This window comes from Acipenser ruthenus, chromosome 32 (genome assembly GCF_902713425.1).
Source record: "Acipenser ruthenus chromosome 32, fAciRut3.2 maternal haplotype, whole genome shotgun sequence".
Taxonomy (NCBI): domain Eukaryota; kingdom Metazoa; phylum Chordata; class Actinopteri; order Acipenseriformes; family Acipenseridae; genus Acipenser; species Acipenser ruthenus.
The window spans coordinates 6,719,496-6,740,977 of record NC_081220.1 but is presented as its reverse complement, the minus strand read 5'-3'; the positions used below and the strand labels follow the sequence as shown (position 1 = coordinate 6,740,977).

Sequence of the window (21,482 nt, the reverse complement as noted above, 5' to 3'; positions counted from 1 at the left end):
TATTAAAACAATCAAATTAAATAACACATGTTTGGACACCAAAATATTGTTCTTCCTCATAACGTGTTAGAAAATGTAAACAGCAGTTGGAGAATGCCGAAGTCGATCATCCTAGCATGTTAAACGAGGGCATTTCTCCTGTAAGCTGCGTCTAGTAATAGATGGTTTATACTGTTCTCAATGGTCCACGTCCCAGCCTGAGACCACGATCCAGTGGTCGACGGAGATGTTTTTCAAAGTAATATGTTATTTGGAATTTTAAAACAATCAAGTTAAATAACATGTTTGGACACAAAATATTTTTCAGTGACGTTAACAAGTAGTCTGTTTACAACAAAAATGCAATCTGTGTTAGGAACACTATTTTAGTCCGATTTAAAATGGAAATTAAAATGGTATTGAGTGCTGAAATTTATTATTTTTAAAAATAAGTAAAAGTCAACTGTCAGAAGTGGGATTTGAACCCACGCCTCCATTCAGAGACCAGAACACACATTCTTTAGAAAGACAGAGTCCTTGAGTCTGGCGCCTTAGACCACTCGGCCATTCTGACAAGCTGAGTTTGTTAATGTAGAAAAACGCATTATTTATTTCAGCACACAGTAGGGGATCGTATCAAGGCCCGATTGGGTTTATTACGCACATACCAACTGATGCTCCATGAATGATGCTAAGACAATTCTAAAAAAAAAGAAACGGATTGAAGTCAACCCAAAAAAGTAAGATTATTTATTTCAATTTCGTTATAGCTATAAACGATGCATGCTTTTTACAATAGCAATTGCTATTTGACAATGACCAATAAGTAATTTTGTTGCAATACTGTATACAATGTGAACAGAATCAGACTTTGCTCCGTTGTCTCGAAGAAACATCTTCAATTTGTATTTAAAAATGACGCCCAACGTGGGGCTCGAACCCGCGACCCTGAGATTAAGAGTCTCACACAACAAAAATGCAATCTGTGTTAGGAACACTATTTTAGTCCGATTTAAAATGGAAATTAAAATGGTATTGAGTGCTGAAATTTATTATTTTTAAAAATAAGTAAAAGTCAACTGTCAGAAGTGGGATTTGAACCCACGCCTCCATTCAGAGACCCTGAGATTAAGAGTCTCATGCTCTACCGACTGAGCTAGCCGGGCTGACTTTTCGAGGTGTCTTTCACTGTAACCAACTGAGCTATTCTTATTAGAGAAAAAAGTGAATGACAGAACCAAAGATTCCAAATATAATCCACTGAACTGTAGTTTTCTTATCATAATGAAAACAGATTACACATGACCACAGTTCTGTATCAAAATTAAGTCGTAAGTATATGGTTTCCATTGTAGCTATTTACACACACTGCTCTGTTGTCTCCCAGGGTGTTATCTAACAAAACGACATATGCTGTGCTTCCATAATCGATTACATAGACTTTCCTGCCCCGTGTTGCTTTCTTCTTAGATGTGATCTCAGGTTCTGATGAGTTCTGCTCCCTCGATCACGTTCTGCAGCATCTCGCCTTGCTCATCACTCCCGTATGCTTTGGCTGCTTAACAGGTTGGTCTCTGTGGCGCAATCGGTTAGCGCGTTCGGCTGTTAACCGAAAGGTTGGTGGTTCAAGCCCACCCAGGGACGATGTTTTTTGCATTTCTTAATCACATTAGAAAATGGCACTCTGATACGCTGTTATTTCATCCAATTACCCTGAAGAATAAATGTGCTGTTTTTTTTAGTTCAAAATAATACAAAACCAATATCGTCTTGTTGTTTGCCGAAACCCGGGATCGAACCAGGGACCTTTAGATCTTCAGTCTAACGCTCTCCCAGCTGAGCAATTTCGGCTTGTCAAGCCTACTTTTTCGAGATAACATTCTTTTTTAGAATAGTTGTAATATACTTACGTACATTTCTAAACAATCCGTTAGTAACAATATCAAAGCGCTATAATTTATTTCAGCTCTTATGAGACAAGTATCTTTGCGCATTATATCATCCTTGATTACGATATGTAATATTAATTAATTGCTTCAGTTAATATTTAAAAACACTACTTTGCTAACAGAAGAAAAACAAGCTAGCAGAGGATGGTTTCGATCCATCGACCTCTGGGTTATGGGCCCAGCAAGCTTCCGCTGCGCCACTCTGCTACAGCTGTCTCATAACTGAATTACGAAGCAGCAGAAAAAAAAAAACTGAACATCGTTTTAACCTGTCACACGGCAGTGGCCGGGCCGAACCATGGAAACGTTGCAAATCAGAGATGATCCGTTTTCTTTTCTCCCAAATACGGTATGCAAAGTATGCAACTTTTCTGCCCACTTTGATCACAGGTAGTTTTATCCCCCAGTTTCGGCTGCCAATTCCAATATTCTGTCTCTCTAAAGCATCTTAAATCGTGGAAAGCGCTCTTTGTTTAAAATTACACTGAAGACTTATTTTGTTCGACCAGCCTTACAATTAGATATTTTGTTGTTTTTAAGTAGATTTTGTGAAGCGCATATCAGGCGCTATAGAAAATATATATGATTAATAGATAGATTGATTAATTGAATGTTAGCCTGCGTTCGATCTGGCAGGTTTAATTCTTCAAAAGACAACGCCGAAGGGTCTGATAAATGACACTGTAATTATCTGAGATGATGCATGTAGACAATAATGTAAAAATTATTATTATTTATTTATTTCTTAGCTGACGCCCTTATCCAGGGGGACTTACAATTGTTACAAGATATCACATTATTTTTACATACAATTACCCATTTATACAGTTGGGTTTTTACTGGAGCAATCTAGGTAAAGTACCTTGCTCAAGGGTACAGCAGCAGTGTCCCCACCGGGATTTGAACCCACGACCCTCCGGTCAAGAGTCCAGAGCCCTAACCACTACTCCACAAATGGTTGTTTTCGAATTTGTATTATTTAATTTCATTTTTCTTTTTTAAATGTAGAGCTGTTTTATAGTTATTAATGTATTATTATTAGGTTTGTGGTATTAATATTATTTATAATGTTCATTATTAAGGTCGGTATTGTCGGTATTAAACACAGACAGATATGAGGTTCAGTCCAAACAGAGCGCCGAACTCAGCGAGGTCCAGCAGGGGACAGTAACTTCACACGGGGCCATTTCATCAACCATCACCTCACAAACACTAACAAGCAAATCATTATTATTCTCCATTTTTAAAAGTCGCTCAGCGCTCTCCTGTAGCAGAGCGTTAAGTCATTTAAATTCAGCTCCGTGTGCTTTCTGAGCGGCTCACTTACTTAACGCGCCTGAATGCATCGCATTGAACACAGCGCTGAAAGAGCCAACATGGCGAACTCTGGCATCCAGTTTCATAACCGCCTCCGACAGGGAGGCCAGCCAATCAGGCTCACGTGCTGGGGATAGAGTGTTTCTACAGCCAATCAGGCTCACGTGCTGGGGATAGAGTGTTTCTACAGCCAATCAGGCTCACATGCTGGGGATAGAGTGTTTCTACAGCCAATAATACGCGATGACTCCAACCAGACCCGCCTTCTGCTGGTGACGCTTTCATTTCAGTGCAGGAAATAGAGAGGTTTGTTTTGTTCATGTGTGGAGAGGTGGTTGCAGTCAGTGATGATTTTACAACACGCTGTCTCCTGCTGTTTAAAGGATTTAGGCTGGGATGAAATGTTTTCTAATAATTTGTGAGTTTTGTGTTTGTTTATTACCTGCACGGAGTTCCGTGAAAAGGAAAGCATCCCTTTTCTGTGTTGAATTTCACACACAGAGCGGAGCGCGTCAGTCGCAGCTACAGACAAGTCGAGCTTTTCAATGAGATGATTTACTGAGAAACAAACGCGTTGAAGCTCCAGCAGAGCTCTGCGCGATTCTGAAAGACCAAAGTAAAGTTACTCCTTGCAAAGCATGTTGTTTGTGTTCTTTCTTTATTACACCAGAAGAAGTGATGAATATATTTGAATGGGAAGGCTACAGTAAAAAATAAATATTACTAAATACAAACCGCAGGCGGTGTTTCTGATTGAAAAGAGGATTCCGCTAGACCAGTGTGAAACTCAAACCAGTGAAGATGGACGCGTCAGCGTGTCCGTGTCGCTCTTTCAAGACGAGCTCGCCTCTACCATCGAGCACGCAGTGAAAGCGGCTCTACACACCGTCTTTTGTGCGATTACTAAAGCTGTCGGCAGCAAATTCACTGAATTCAGAGTGGAAATGGAACAAAAAGGAAAAAGAGAATGAAAGTCTGAAGCTGAGATTGGAAATATCAGAGAACGAGCTGAAAGCTGTGCGAGGGTGTATAAACGCTGCAGATGCAGACATTAAACAGCCTTTAATATTTCAAGGTAAGATTGATTTTATTGTGTGGTATTGCTTGGTCAATCCAGCACCTTAAACTACCTTCTGTTGGAAAGATCTTGGTTAGAATTTCTCTTCGGACACGTTTTAAAGTGTTTGATTATTATAAGCGTTGTTAATAACACAGTTCTGTCCTAATATTGGCTAGAAGGAGTCTAATCAAGGCATTGTATTATTTTATATATTTAAATAGGTAGTCTAGAAATTAATAAAGTACTAGATTGGTAAATCTTAGCCAGTCTAATTTAAGAGCCTTCAATGGTATCCTTCTGGTAAAGTGATGTCTTGTATAGAGTCCCACTGAGACAGTCACAGACCATATTGCAGAGGGTTAGAATAATGATTTGTGATTTAATATCAACATACAGGCAGCAGCACATGGGGTTTCAGTGTTTGATTGAACTGTTTGACTGCGAATCTATTGTTAGATAAATGGTTTCATTGTATTCCGCTCCAGTGCTGTTGAGTTTGTCTTTGGTACAGTCGCGGCGCATTCGCTGCTCGTTCTTTTGCTTTAGTCCCGTTTCCTTCTTGTTCCACACACACACATTTACACGATCTTTCCAGACCTCACTGTGTGAATAAAGGGGCGGCAGCAGCACCCTGCCTGCACCAATCCGCTGTAAGATTTTGGACCCGAGTGGTTCCACAAGTTCAATTAAGGGTTGAAGTTGGAGGAAGTAAATACAACACAGTAAGGTGTCAACTGAATTGTATCATTTTATTGAGTCTCTAGATTGAGTCTCTAAATAAAGTACTTTGTTCAGCTGATGGTTAAACGGAATTAGGAAACGGTCGCTCATATTGCTTATAAACATTTACTAATACAGGTTATTATTTAAGAGCAGAGATGAGTTTGCACAGGATACATACAATAGGGAGAGCCACACCATTACAAATGTATTTTAATACTACAAGGGATGTTATTGGATTTATATCTACAGTTCACGTGACGTTGCACAAGTAAGCTTCCAGTGTTGTTGCTAATGATTATTACACAGGTGGAGTTTGTACAAAAAACATATTGCTGCACTTTAAAAAGTTTGAGTTGTGTAAATCACGTGTTTAAATGAAACTGCTTTGAGAATAAGCAGGCTATCCTGCTGCAGTCGCTTGTCTGCTCATTGTATTTGACACATTGAAACTTGTATTCTGCGTTGACCGTTTCCTTCAAAACCGTTCTCACAGTACAGTATCAGGTAACAAAAAGACATTCCTTAGACACTTTGCTAAGACTGCAAGTCTCCTGGCTTGGTTTCTAAGCATGTTTGCAGTAGAGAAATGGATGTTTGCATTAGAACAATGCAAAGGCAGAACGGCAGTCATGATGGTGATTGACAGGGAGGTAGAAGTGGATGCAATGCTACAGTGTGAGGCTACAGGAGGTGAGAAAGACCAGCAGCACTGAGGCTTGTTTTGTACAGGACGTAGAATAAAAAGATGTTCATATGAAAATGCCTTTTCCTTCACTTTGTTCATAGGAACACAGACACAGCGTTAACCGATAATTGCAATGTAGAATAACAGGAATGGTATCACACATCAACAATAAGCCGGTCCCTACACAAAGCTGGCCTGTATGGATGGGTGGGAAGAAAGAAGCCATTACTCAAAAAGCAATTGAACTACTGGTGACACATTTGCTTTTTATATTTCCATATTTCAGCACATGCATCAGTGATGTGATATCCATCAAAGTTCCTTTGAAATGCACAATCAGGTGTTCAGTGGGAGCAGTGGTCACGCTTCATTTGAAGTGCTGCTTGTTTAGTCTAGTAACTGTTAGCAACGAGCTCATTAAAACTATCAAACATTGTTCATTGTGTTCTTAATGGTTGGTTAATTAAAAAGTAACCTATTTATGTACTAATAATGTCATATTATTGGAATTGGGAGAGGTTTGTTTAAAGGAACTATTGAAGCTAGTACTGTAGTAATGTTTAGCAGTGAGATCAGGTTTAGTTTTATTACCGTATACTCACTAGGAATTGACGCATGCGCTTATACTTGAGTATGTGCTGTTTTCTGTGCAGGTGCAGTTACTCCTTTGGTTTCATATAGAAGCTTATGCACCTGCATTTGAGTGTAATGCAAGGTGTGGAGGCTCACATGTTCATATATTGCATTACAAGTTAAACACCATATTTATTCTTTCTCTTTGAATTCCAAATGTTGTAAGACGGATAAGGGCGTCTGCTAAGAAATAAATAAATAATAATCTTTTTAGCTTGTAATAATATAATAATAACATCTTTATTTTTATATAGCACCTTTCATAGTGGACCACCATCTCACAGTGCTTTACAGAGGTAGGCTGTGAACTGTGCATTATATGCAGTCACTTACAATAGGGCATTGATTTAATAATATAAGAAAAGTTATGAACAAAATCAGGGAATTTAATGCATCAATACTTTTCTAGTAGCTGACTGATCCCTGGCTTTCATCTAGTTGGCTTTTAAAGACATCCTAATGACTCTGCAGCAGCACCATTCTAGTGACCCATTTCAAACACTCCCAACTCTGTGAGAAGTGTCTTCTCTAATCCTTCTTTGTTCCAGGCTAAATAGATTCAGTTCCCTTGTCTGTTGATTGTTTGTTAACTCCACTGCAAGGGATGTTGCCCAGTTGGAGGAGCACATCAACCCGAGCCCTTTTTGACACTGGGTGTAATAATAAATGTGTCAATTAGCAGACGCTGTTATCCAAAGCAACTACACAGACTAGGGAATGAACTATACACCAACAATTTCTGCTGCAGAGTCACTTCCAATAGGACCTTGGTTTTACATCTCATCCGAAGGACGGAGCACAAGGAGGTTAAGTAACTTACTTTGAGAAGATGTGTCTCCTAACCTCTGTCCTAAGTCTGTCTCCACTTATAACTGTGTACTCTAGTCCTTGTCTCTCTGCTGTGCTTGAAAGAGTGACTACAGTTAACTCCAACTTTTTAAAAGCTTTAGTCTCTAGTCTTTTTTTTGTTCCAGACTGAATTGATTTAGTTCCCTCAACTGTTCTCTCAGCATATTTAGGGTTGGTTGAGTGTACAAGGAAAACAACTGACTCTGGAGAGGAGTTACCAATCAATGCCAGCACACTGGAGATCCAGAATTCAGAACACAGAACCAGGGAGGGCATTCGGCCCATCAGTGCAGCAGCTGATTGATCTCAAACCTGTTAAGTCGGGTCTTAAAGGATCCCAGCCCTAACAACATGACTTGGTAACCCATTCCATCCCCTCACCATACTCTGTGAGAAGGTGTTTCCTACCCTCTGTCCTATGGCTATCCACACTTAATTTCCAACAGTGCCCTCTGACCCTGGTGTCAGTGCTATGCTTGAGGTATTAGTTTGGGTTAACTTTGTCAACACCTTTCAAGTTTTTAAAGACTTCAGTCAAGTCTGCCTAATTGTTCTGTGTTCAAGCTAAACAAATTCAGTACCCTCTTCACAGCTCGTTCCTTTAAGCCCCGGGATTAGTCTTCATCTTTATGATTGCTTCCCCGTTGCTGGTAGAAATGAGTCTATCACAACACCAAGGTCTTTCTCTCACACCCACTGTGTATTTCAATCCTACTTTTTTCCTTCTAAAAAGAGACTTAGTAATACAATTGTGAAATGTTTCAATAAGAAACATGCACTCCACACCGTACAGCAGCTGACTGATTTGCTAATGAAAGAAGCAGCTCAACCACAACACCTGGTATAATGAACATGTTTGTGAGCCAGGTGTTTGCAGTACTGTACTGTAGATATGAAATTCCAGAGAATGCTTCATTTTGCATGACTGATAACTAATCATTCTTTTGCCTTTAATACTGTATATGGGGCCCCCTGTCTGCACCTGCTGACCCCAGCACTGATCCTGCACTGTGTTAAGAGAACAATGGAGATCACTGACACTGTGTCAATAGATTTGGATCATAGGGTATAGAGGAAATAGTTTTCAAGTGAAGTATTGAAATTTGGAAGAGGAGGGCATCACACAGTATCACAGTGTTGAAAAAGAAAGGGTTCTTGATGAGGGTTTAGTGGTGAAGGAGTGCATTTGCCTGGGAGAGGGTATAAAACAGAGCAGGGTGGAGGGACCAGAGCAGCTGAAGAGTGGAAAAGCAGCATCAGCACCTTGTCAAGATGAAAGCCTGGACTACAAGAGCCATTCTCCTCTCGGTCCTGACAGCATGTCTTCTGTCAGGGGCTGGTAAGACTGCCTTTCTTCTGAGTAACATGGGGAGGGAGGGAGGGATTGCATTGATTGCCTTCAACGTAAAATAAATGGGGGAAGAGATGGCATTGACTGACTTTCATCAGAATAACAGAAGGGTAGGGAGATAGCAGACAGTCTTCCATGAGATAACATAGTGGAGAAGGCAGGCTTTTCCTCAATGCTGCATCATTGAATAATCAACTTACCATAAGAATATCCTTCTTTGTTCTTAATTTGTACATTGCCATTTAAAAGAATGATTCCACCCCCTCCATTTCTTATGTGTGCAGATGCAAGGAGCCTCCTTGATGACTCTGAAGAGCTGGGAGATGATGATTACCAGGCCAGCAAGAGAGAACTGGGTAAGATCCATTCTTCCAGAACTCAATCCTATATTCTCAACACAGAGGTTTGTCTACTTGTCTTGGGGATTGATTTGATGAGCCTGTACTCCACTAGAATAAGACACAGCATTTAAAGAACTTTAAATCTCCCATGTGTTGCATCAACCACCTCCCACCATGGGGACCCCTTATTAAGAGGCTGCTTCAGACCAGAAGGATTCCCTGGTACTGTAAAATGCAGCTGTGGCTTATCCACGTGAATAGCCAAATCAACTCGTCGTTTCTTATCATTTATAATAACTTATTAGAAATGAAACAGTCATAAACAGTAAATATTTAAATATATTGGGGGGGGGGGGGGGAACAAATCAAGGTTTGCATTTGAAATTTCCCTTCGAGTCGATCTTGCCTCCTGCTCATCTCTTCAATAAACCATTGCAGGGTGTGAATAAAATACATTGAGATTTTAAAATGTTCATTCAGTTTGATTTACCTTTTTCACAAAATATACATATCCTTGAAACATATAGACCTGCTCTTTCATTTATTGTGCTAATATTCAAACCACTTTTTATACAGCAGATTTAATATAATAATTTATTTAAGAGATATTAAAAATGCAAACTGTTTACTGCAAGTTGATTTATTACAATTCCTTGCCTTATATAATAGGTGGCACTTTAAAGTGGTTTATTTATATAATATTAATTCAACTATTCTACACTGTTGCAGTTATTAACAAAAGTGCAGAATTTTATGACCATAATTACATGTTTTCAATACAGATACAAAAATCTTAATACAATTTTAAAAAATCCCAGTTTTCCTAATCGGTCTGTTTGCATTCTCCATTCCATGCTGTCATTCCTTTCATAGCACTGGATACAACACAGGACTGCTCTCATTAAAAATGTAACCACAGCCTGTGTTTACAGATCTCAGCAACACTTTGGAAGACTCAGAGGAGCAGGAAGGAGCACTGGAGAACAAGAGAGCACTGGGTAAGGAAAGAAAGAAAGAAAGAAAGAAAGAAAGAAAGAAAGAAAGAAAGAAAGAAAGAAAGAAAGTTTCTTATTTGCAGGATTTAAGTTAAGCAATGACAAAAAAGCACAGTCCTGGACAGACCACACAATTTGTTTAGAAACTTAACCTGACTAATCATCGCTAATCATGCATAACATCAAGGGCTACTGTATATCCAGAAATCTCCTGGTTAAACCTCACAGCTCTGCATTGCAATGTAATGGGGAACTCTCTGCCTCCCTGTGTTGAGTGTCCTATGAAGCTGTGCACTGCAGTCGAGGGAATCCTTCATTGCTTCATGAAGCTCTCTTCTCCCTGTTCCAGAGGCAGAGGATTCAGGTGACAGTGATGCTGAACTGGACAGTGATGGACTCAAAGGAGAGCGGGAGTTGGGTGAGTCCTTTGAAAAGCACGTCTGGGTAGTGTGTGGGTACAACGTTAAACCTTCAAGAGGAACACATTGTGAATTACAGATGATAGACTTAAGGCCAAACCCCAGTGAATCTGAGCATATTTAGCTGCTGTTTCTCTACTGGCACTAACGCAAAGTGCCCAGATCTGTTTCCTAATGTACGTCTAACTGTATAAACCTATTTCTGTTTTACCTGATAGGAGACAATATGATGGAGAAAAGAGCTGACAGTGAGTACAGATAGCCTGTAGCTTCTTCGGTTGAGTGTCTGTCTGTCTGTCTGTCTGTCTGTCTGTCTGTCTGTCACACTGATGCGGAAGAGGAAAACACAAAGCTTGAGGGATATACACTTTGAAAATATTTCACCTGTTTGCATTTAACATGTGCATTTAAATGTGTTGATGCAGCACCTTTAATAAGACATATTGTATTAATTGATCACCTTAAATGTCAGTAAGAAGGATCGCCCAACTGAGATATAATAACTTGACTAAAAGGTTGTCCTGTTCCCTTACCTTTTTATCAATCAATATTTATTTTATATAGCACCTTTCATAGTTCACCACAGTTGTTTTGTGCATAAGTCTGTGTGATTCTTTTCATATGTAATGCAGACTGAAATATCTTTCTGTTAGTAAGTGCCATCACCATCTAGTGCATAGCAGTGAATTGAAAGCAGAAGGAAGCGTGATCCAGTCACTGGCTCTTCTATAAAGACACTTTGACTGATCCAGCCTACATTATGTACATATATCTAAGACAGGCAACTAGAACTGAAGAGCAGCTCCTGAACTCAGGTGAAAACATTGTAACACACACTCTAACAAAATGAAATCTGAAGCTCCTTACTGTTCAGCAATCTTCTTTAATGTACATTGAAATCCTAATCCAAATTTGGACAGTTCCTCAACATGGTCTGTGTTTAAATAGAAGGGATGCAACCTACTGTTTGTTTAATGAACTTCACGTGCTTTCTGTCTCCTGAAGTGGATTCTGAAGTGGTCCTGACACAGTCCATGGTAGTGAAGAAGGATGCCCTGTCCAAAAGATACTACAGAAGTAAGTGTGTGTCTCTCTGGAGCTGGCTCCTGGTTTGGGTGAACTGCATGGATTGTAGACTGAAGGTCAATTGATTGAAGACATTGAGAAACACTTCAGTATTACAACATATTCTACCATGGAGTGGTTTCATAGTTCTGGACAGACTGGAGGAAACACTTTGAAATGTGCCCCTTGGTGTCTTCATTAAGCCTGTAACAGCTATCAAAATCAACTGATATTCTCAGAGGAACAGAAAACATTCCAGTAAATGGAACTCAAACATGAATATAAAGTGAACTATTAAATCCAATAACCACTGTTTCTGTTTTTCTTTTTCTTTGGAACAGCTTACTGTTGTAAGTATTTTATTTTATTATGGTACATTAATATGTAGAAATGAATTGTATATATATTTTTAAATTGTATTTAATGGTGTATGTTTATTTCATTTCCAGATTATAGCATCTGTGCTCGTGGTAAGTGTGAATCTGATATTTTAATAAAAATGTGACTGTACACTACAATACAATACACATGTACTGTGCGCGTCACAAGAAATGAATACATGTTAACAATGGGGCCTCCTACAGCTGATGTTGAGAATATGGAATGGGGTATTATTGTATAATAGTATGAATTAGCTGATCTTAATATGAAATGCCATCTTTATTTAATACATACTCACATAGTGAGGTGTTCTGTATCCTGTGGGAGGGGATATAAAGAAGGAGCCCTGTCTTTGGATTTTGCCAATAATAGAAATGTACAAATAGAGAGACACTCCTTTGAAATATATATAGCTCTCTAATAAACTACTGAGGCCCCATTCTTGTACAAAGCAGCCACTGCAGTGACTTCAAATGGATTGAACTCAATATATCACTTGTATCTTTCACAGTAAGGTACAGATGCTACTATGGTAAGTAAATGGATTCTACTTTATTTTATGCAGCAATCAGTGGGTTTTATTTATTATTTTCAATCAGGGCATGAATTGTTTATCAGTGTAGCTTTGCTGAGAGGCTTCAGTGACACAGTGACTAGAGTGCAGAGCTGCAGTGTGGAAGGTAGTGGGTTTGAGCAGTTTAGTGGTTAGTGCTGGGCTGTAGTATAGGAGTTAATGGGTTTGATAGCTCAGTGTTTAGAGAAAGTGGTGCCCTGCAGAGTGGAAGGCAATGTGCATGCTTGTGGATCTGAGTATTACTTTTTTTATTCATTAGTCTTTTAGCAGTCGCTTTTCTCCAAAGTGCCTTCGAGACTAGGGGGTGTACTATGCATCAACAACTGCTGCTGCAGTCACTTACAATAGGACTCCAGTTTTACGTTTTGACTTGCTCAGGGTCACACACAGTGAGTGAGTGGCTGAGCCAGGATGTGAACCTCCTGGTATCAAGCCCTTTTCTTTAACCACTGGGCCACTGTCCCTGGGTAGCTCAGGGGGTTGAGTTCTGGGCTACAGTGTGGAAGGCAGTGGGTTTAAGAAGCTCTGTGTTAAAAATAGACTGTTCCTAATTATCTTTTCTTTTTTTGTGTAGCTCATCACTATCACTACTATTTCTACTACCGTCATGGGTACCGCTGCGCTCGCTGTGAGTATGCCTTATTATTTCTGTATACATTGGTTGTGGGATATATTAGAACAATTTGAAATAGAAAACCAAGTGTCATTCCATATCAGTTTAGAACATGAGGTTGACCAGGTCAAATATGGATGGAACTCCAAGAGAGACACAGAATTGTTGGAATAAGTTTTATAACAGATGCCATCCATCATAATCCTTCAACTGGAAATATCAAGATGAGTTTATGATTCATCTTTCAACTGCATTGTCTCAAACTATTGATTGATTTGAGGTCATTCGTAACTTATTGGAAAGAGGAAAGTCTAACCTGTCTCCTGCAATCCTGAAATGTATACTTAAACTTATTACATGTGTATGATCTCATGCCGGAGTAACCAACTCCACAAATAATCCCAGGAGATCTGATGAATGGGATTGCTGCTGTTTTATGGTGTGTGTACAGTAGTTCTCTGTGGGAGGTCATTATGTCAGGGTTGGCTTTGAGTTGAGAAGAAGGGTCCACTGACCTCAATCTCCTGTGGAACTTTTGTCATTTTAGTGAAACAAAATATAAAAGCAGGGGTCAAAACAAAGGAGCTTTGATCTAGGATTGCTCTGAATAAAGCCTCAGAAGCATGTTTGGCATTTGAACTAGTATAGAGGGTTTCCGTGTTTTTTATTGATAGGATTGTATTGAGAGGTTGTGGTGGATCCACAGTTTAGCAGTTGATTCCATACCCTTTGGGATTGTGAAATTGCATGCTGAATTACACAAAGCTTTTTTTTCAAATTTGTAATTTAAATGAGTGCAATACAAAGAGTGTGGAGGATGCTATCTACACATAGGAGGGAGTTCAATTCTGCAGCTCAGTGTGACACTGATTGTCTATATTATTAGACAATGCTGACCATTACCACCCCACAATCTCATTACCTAGCTGTGCAATGCTCTGTAGGGTATGGATCAGAACAATAGCTTTTCTGCCCAGGTTGCTGATAATGTCTTCAATTGGTTTCAGACCGGCGTACCTACCGCTGCAGGCGATGCCAGCACTACTGAGCTGCAGCAGCACCCAGGGATCACAGTGCTGGAGTTTACCTGACAGCAGACCTGCAAGCAAAGCTTAAACACACCAGCAACCTTCTTTTATAGCATCGCTGTAACCTTTCTGTTCTGGTCCCTCTCCCCACACACAGCTACAGACCCATACTTATTTCTATCAGGCCATTCACAGCTTGTTTAAAACAGCTGCTCCCTGTTGTGCATTTGGTCAATCTCTTCAAGGATATATAATAGAGACAACATTATTTTTTTCTATTGGGTGATTCCCTGCCTCTCATGAAGCAGGTCTTTACATTGTATGGAAAGGTGTCCTTATTTAACATGTAGTCTCAGATTCTCAGTGAGATCACATGCTCACACATGTTTGAATAGAAATACAACTCCACATGGGCACATATACAAAGCGTTACTTGGAGAGCGTGCTTGATTGATTTGCCCCAGCTCATAATCACTGCACCGAGTCAGGTTTGACCAGTAGACTCCTTTCTTCTCCCAGCTCCTCACAGCCACCCTGTGATGTCACAAGTGACCCGTGACAGGCCTTGTTCACAGACTGACAAAAACATTGTGTTTATATAGAGATTTTCTTCATCTCTCAATTATTTTAAAATCTCTTTATTTGCATTCATGACAACAAATGCTCCAACTGTTGACCAGTATAAATGCTGTCCTGCCAAAACAACACTATCTGCTGTTACATGAAACTGGGTAAAAGCCTGTCTCTTTCTGTAAAGCTTTTTAAGCAATAAAACTATTAGCATCAATGTCTCGTTTTGGACTGGTTTATTTCACATGACATGTATTCTTGTCAAACTGCCACCACTGAAATCATTCAAAAAGCACTCTTTATTGACAACAAAGAACTCTTAACAGTGCAAGGGAGGATTCATGTATTTCCTCTTTCTTCTGCATTGCATATTTAGTAAAGGAGAAAGTGCCTGATTGTTTCTATAATGTCATCGGTTTAGCCATTCAGAAGCACGTTGCTCTTTCCCAGGTAATTGTTACTTGCATATTGTGGGTAAACCAAGAGGCATGATGGGATGCTGGAGGCGTTATGGCAAACCCTGCTTTTACTTTACTGTGTGCTCCCTACATTAAACTGGTTATTGAACCTGGACCATCTCTCATCTTTCACTTCTACTAATGAATTACTCTCCAACTTTGGGGAAACAAATCACAAATGTGTGTATTGTATTATCATGATGTGCTAGAATTGACCTTGCTCTAAAGACTCACTGTGCTGTCTGTATTAACTTGTATTATAACAGTCAAGTTTATCGATTAATGTCAGTGAGCATTTGGACAGCATTTAAATACTCCCACTTCTATAACATAAGAAAGTTTACAAATGAGATGAGGCTATTCAGCCCATCTTGCTCGTTTGGTTGTTAGTAGCTTATTGATCCCAAAATCTCATCAAGCAGCTTCTTGAAGGATCCCAGGGTGTCAGCTTCAACAAAATTACTAGGGAGTTGGTTCCAGACCCTCACAATTCACTGTGTAAAAAAGTGCCTCCTATTTTCTGTTCTGAATGCCCCTTTATCTAATCTCCACGTGTGACCCCTGGTCCTTGTTTCTTTTTTGATGTTGAAAAAGTCCCTTGGGCCAACATTGTCAATACCTTCTGGATTTTGAATGCTTGAATCAGATCACCGCGTAGTCTTCTTTGTTCAAGACTGAATAGATTCAATTCTTTAAGCCTGTCTGCATATGACATATTCTTTCTATAGCAGTGTGGCAATGTGCTCCGCCCCTGTGTGAATTTCTGTGTTGTATGTTGCGTGTGTTAATGTTGGTGTATAGAGATTGGTACACGGGATATAAACGGGTCTGTGTTTCACGTGGTATTTAAATTGTATAATTGTATTTAGGCACGGGATTGCACATCACTGTACGTGCATTTAAAGTAAGTAATATGCGCGCACGAGGTTGCACATAATTAATTCACGTGCTGGGATTCAAGTGAATAATTAATTATTAATTGAATCCCAGCACAACAGTATAAATAGATGCACGTTTCATTCATTCGGGGTTGTGTGTTCAGGGCGAAAGAACAGAGAGAGAGTGAGGAGAACGAGAACGAGAACGAGAACGAGAACGAGAACGAGAACGAGCAAGTGAGTAATTGCTACGTGGTGCTGCAGGACCAGCACAGTACGTGTTTGTTTAGTGTTCGTTTTTGTTTGACTCTTTGTTTTGGCTACCAGTGCCGTGCCCTGTGTTTTGTGTTACAACCTTTTTATTTTCTGTCTGTTACTTATTAAATGCTGAGCGCGATCACGCGCTCAGCTTCACCAAAACCCCAAGTCTCTGTTTATTTCCTGGCTCTGGTCTGACGCCACCCACTCCGGCCGTCTTTGTGACAAGCAGCAATATCCTTTTTGTAGCGAGGTGACCAGAATTGAACACAATATTTTAGATGAGGTCTTACTAATGCATTGTAAAGTTTTAACGTTATTTGATTTAAATTCAACACTTTCCACTATATATATGAGCATCTTGTTGGCCTTTTTATAGCTCCCCACATTGTCTAGATGTAGACATTTCTGAGTCAACATAAACTCCTTGGTCTTTTTCATAGATTCCTTCAATTTCAGTATCTCCCATATACAGTCACAGACCACACTGTAGTGTTTAGATGACTGGATGTGAGGAGCTTTCTGTTAACAATGGGAGAACTGGGCTGACTGGGGAGGTAACTGCTGCCTATTTCCATTGTCTTATTACTGTGTTATTACATTATGGACAGCAGTGGTGCTCTGGCTCCCTCTTGTGGTCAGTGTGAATGATGGCAGTGTGTGCAGCTTGGCAGGGCACTGGTGCCTGTTTCCAGGCTATACAAACAGAGAGGGATTCAATCAAACACTAAGTTCACAGTTTAATAGAAGAGTGGATTAGTTCTATTTGTATATGTGTTCTAAGCACTGCACTTGTGTTTCAATAAGTGTCATATTATGATATTTATAATGCACATTTTTATTACCTGCGTGCAGTACCTTACACTTTTCTCTATTAAATGTCATTTGCCATGTGTCTGCCCAGTTCTGAATGCTGTCTAGATCATTTTGAATGACCTTTGCTGCTGCAACAGTGTTTGCCACTACTATTTTTTGTGTTGTTTGTAAATTTAACAAGTTTGCTTACTATACCAGAATCTAAATCATTAATGTAGATTAGGAGTAGCAGAGAACTCAATAATGATCCCTGTGGTACACCACTGGTTACCTCACTCCATTTTGAGGTTTCTCCTCTAATCAGTACTTTCTGTTTTCTACATGTTAACCACTCTCTAATCCATGTGCATGCATTTCCTTGAATCCCTACTGTGTTCAGTTTGAGAATTAATCTTTTATGCAGGACTTTGTCAAAAGCTTTGTGGAAATCTAAATAAACCATAAAATATGCTTTGCAATTATCCATTGTCGATGTTGCATCCTCAAAAAAAATCAAGCAGGTTAGTTAGACACGATCTCCCTTTCCTAAAACCATGCTGACTGTCTCCCGGGATACTGTTACCATATAGGTAATTTTCCATTTTGGATCTTATTATAGTTTCCATAGGTTTACATATAATTGAAGTCAGACTTATTGGTCTGTAGTTACCTGGTTTGGTTTTGTCTCCCTTTTTGTGGATTGGTATTACGTTTGCAATTCTCCAGTCTGTTGGTACAACCCCTGTGTCAAGAGACTGTTGCATGATCTTAGTTAGTGATTTGTAAATAACATCTTTCATTTCTATGAGTACTATTGGGAGGATCTCATCCGGCCCAGGGGATTTGTTTATTTTAAGTGCTCCTAGTCCCTTTAACACTTCTGCCTCTGTTATGCTAAAGTTATTTAAAACTGGATAGGAACAGGTTGACATGTGAGGCATGTTGTCCGTATCCTCCTTTGTAAAAACTTGTGAAAAGTAATCATTTAATATATTTGCTATTTTTTTTTTCTTAGTCTATGATTAGACATTTAACCTCCTCTTTGAATGTTCTCTTGCTGTTAAAACATTTTGGAATTGGTTTTAGCCCCCTTAGCAATGTTCATTTGTATCTATCTCTCTTGGCCTTTCTAACTTCCTTTTTGACTTGTGTTTGCAGTTCCAAATAGGAGGAGTGGCAAACACTGTTGCAGCAGCAAAGGTAATTCAGAATGATCTAGACAGCATTCAGAACTGGGCAGACACATGGCAAATGACATTGTGTTACAAAAGTGTAAGGTACTGCACACAGGCAATACATTTCTCCCGCCTTCCTTTCTATATTGGTTAATTGTGGGCTCTAGTTTTTTTTTTTTTTTTTTTTTTAACATTGTCCCTGTGCAACCACAATGTAGAAACATATAGAGAATGTATGGGAATGGTCAATAAACATCACTGCTGTTTCTCTTAAAGCGTATTTATTTATTTATTCTACTGGGCCCTGTCTTAATACTGTATTACATTCTGAATATGAATATAGCTGAATTATTAATTGTTGATAATACTTAGAATACCAGATACATATTTAGCATTAAAAAGCAATACATTTGATTTATTTAACATTCGTTCAATATTTTGTGTATCAGCCGCCACACAAAGCTGAGCGCAGTGCGGTATACTGTAATGATGCTGCAGTCAGTCTGCCCGGACTGCACCTGAACCATCTTAAAAACACGAAGCCACTAATAACCTAATTTGTAAAAGTTAGTAAAGAATTGAGCTAATAAAACGAAGCTAAATTTGAACTCATAGCTGGAGCAACGAGAGAGGGCGAGAGGGCGGGGCAGAGAAGGAGGGGGAGACGCTGCTAGGCAACCGGCTCGTGAACATTCCACTCCGCTGAGAAGAGACCGTTAGAATTAAAAAATGCGAACGTTCCGAGCGGCGTTAGGCGCTTCGTTAAATTAACACACCGTTGCTGGCATTTTAATTTTGAAGAAAACCATATTTTAAATACTCAAATAGCACTGTATTAAAAAAAATCCTTTACTTCAGTTCCAGACCGTTTTCCAACAAATAAAAGGAGGTACATATTTATAATAAGTATATTTGTTATGATATTAAGACTAAACAAATGTGCTACAGTTTGGTGTATAATTTATTTATTTATTAAATGTTGTAGTATTTCTTTTTTTAATACTGTATTGTTTTCACAAAATAACATCCATACATTATCAGTTCATCTGCTAGAGTAATCGAATCACAAATATTACTCGTCAGTAATTCATACATATAAGTTAAAATGTAAGGCTGGATTAAAGTTTAACCAAATAAACAAGTAAATACATTAATAACGACATGAAGCAAAAATACGTTTTGGTAGCTCATAAGTAGTCCTATTTAAATTACAAAATGCGACCTGTTTTAGAAATTGATTTATATACTACCTGCCATTTAAATCTAAATTATATTTAAAATTGTTTGAGGGGCAGACTAGCATAGATGATTTCTAAAAGCCATTAATATGTTAAATTATAACACCATATTAGCACTCTGGGAAATATAGAAATTGATCATTTGTAAAGAATTAGCTGTAAGATTATTTAGATAAATAATCAGAATTATGGACACATGGATTTTTGATTAAACTATACCCACATGTATTTTTGTTTCATGTCGTAATTTATTTATTAATTTCATTGTAACCCCTTGCTGGTGCCACGGCTTGTCTCTGTATCAATTCACTGATATTTGAGGTTTTGTTTAGTACACACTAGCAGGTGATCTGATAATCTTATTGATGTTATTTTGTGAAAACAATAACACGTTAATACTGTGCTACAAAAAATGACTCGACGTGTTGTAACTTGTGCGGGTGATGTCATGGGTTGCCATGGCAGCGCCGATCATCACGGGAGTGGTTCCCTTTCAAGTCGAAAATAACCATCAAGGTATGGGATATTGCCGTCAGGCAGTAGCGATTGGCTGAGCTTTTATAGCAAAGCTGCCGATAGGCCTCTGCGCGAGCTGCCACGTAAGCCCGCCCCCTTGGGAGCTTACTATACGCAGCGCGCAGAGACTCACTTCCTCTTTTGTCTTCAGCATTGGTAGCGGTAGGTATTAGAGCCTGTAGCTGACTGTACTCAATAAGCTTAAAGCTTGAGAAGCTGGTTTTTGCCCCTTCTCCGAGTTTATTTCAGTTACACTCTTCGGAGTCGTTATTATTATTATTTAAGGATTTTATATATTGTGTATATTTTTATATATTTTATATATTTCCTTCACGCTTTGCTTGCATCGCGTTTCTCGTGGTCTCCCGTCTTTCCTTTATTAATTAATTTTGATTATTGTGTTGTGTTTTGGGTTGTATTAAAATATATATTTTTCTGTGTGTATTTGTATATATTTGTGACGCACGTTGCGTTGGCCTTGGCCGCGCGCGTGTCTGCAGCCCCGGTCTTGCCTTGGCTAGACCGCGTGTGTGTGGAGCCTGCTCTGCTGTCTCCCACGTACTGCCTGCGGTAAAAAAAAAAAAAAAAAAAAAAAAAAACGCGTGGTAGTTGTACTGTGCCCACATATACTGTGTCCCAGTCACATAATCACCACCAGCAGTACTGCTGCAGCGAAAAAAAAAAAAAAAAAAAAAAAAAAAAAATCCCATTCACTACACAGAGGAAGACGACCACTAAGCCTCAATCCCCAGCACCAGCAGGTAAGTAGTGCACAGCATCAGACACTGTACCAGCACATAGCGTCTCCGCTCTGCGGGTCAGCTGACGCTTAGGCGTCTGTGCTAGCGTTCTACGCTCGGTACTCACGCTCCGGCGTGCTGCGCTTAGGCGCTTGGTGTCGGCACTTTGCCACTTGGTGCAGTGTTTCGGTGCTTTGTGCAGCGCATCAGCGCTTGGTGCTAGCGCGTCTGCGCTTGGGGACTTCGGCGCATCGACGCTCGGTGCACGCACCTCGACGCTCGACGCTTCGGCGCTCGACGCTCGGTGCACGCACCTCGACGCTTCGGCGCTCGACGCTCGGCGCGTTGACGCCTCGACGCTCGGTGCACGCACCTCGACGCTTCGGCGCTCGACGCTCAGTGCACGCACCTCGACGCTCGACGCTTCGGCGCTCGACGCTCGGCGCGTCGGCGCCTCGACGCTCGGTGCACGCACCTCGACGCTCGACGCTCGGTGCACGCACCTCGACGCTCGACGCTCGGTGCACGCACCTCGACGCTCGACGCTTCGGCGCTCGACGCTCGGCGCATCGACGCCTTGACGCTCGGTGCACGCACCTCGACGCTCGACGCTCGACGCTCGGTGCATGCACCTCGACGCTCGGCGCTTCGACGCCTTGACGCTCGGTGCACGCACCTCGACGCTCGGTGCACGCACTTCGCGCTCGCTCGGTGCACGCACCTCGACGCTCGGCGCTTCGACGCCTTGACGCTCGGTGCACGCACCTCAACGCTCGACGCTTCGGCGCTCGACGCTTGGCGCATCGACGCCTTTACGATCAGGGCACGTCCACGCTTCGGCAACCATGTCCGGGTTCCACCATTGCGTCACCTGCCAGGCAAAATTGCCAGC

The 21,482-nt window shown here is 40.3% G+C and overlaps 1 long non-coding RNA gene and 3 other non-coding genes across 4 annotated transcripts; 2 read left to right on the top strand and 2 right to left on the bottom strand.

The window, feature by feature from the left end:
• Nucleotides 1-443: 443 nt before the first annotated feature.
• On the bottom strand, nt 444-553 carry trnal-caa (transfer RNA leucine (anticodon CAA)). The gene is made up of 2 exons: nt 516-553; nt 444-489 (listed from the first exon to the last, which is right to left on the bottom strand). It is a non-coding gene; the product is annotated as a tRNA-Leu (tRNA).
• Nucleotides 554-1,549: 996 nt separating this feature from the next.
• trnan-guu (transfer RNA asparagine (anticodon GUU)) lies at nt 1,550-1,623 on the top strand. Its single transcript has one exon. It is a non-coding gene; the product is annotated as a tRNA-Asn (tRNA).
• A 134-nt stretch (nt 1,624-1,757) lies between these two features.
• Nucleotides 1,758-1,830, bottom strand: trnaf-gaa (transfer RNA phenylalanine (anticodon GAA)). The gene has a single exon. It is a non-coding gene; the product is annotated as a tRNA-Phe (tRNA).
• Nucleotides 1,831-3,551: 1,721 nt separating this feature from the next.
• Nucleotides 3,552-9,893, top strand: LOC131703025 (uncharacterized). Its single transcript, XR_009309643.1, has 3 exons — nt 3,552-8,534; nt 8,831-8,902; nt 9,820-9,893. It is a non-coding gene; the product is annotated as an uncharacterized LOC131703025 (long non-coding RNA).
• Nucleotides 9,894-21,482: the final 11,589 nt, after the last annotated feature.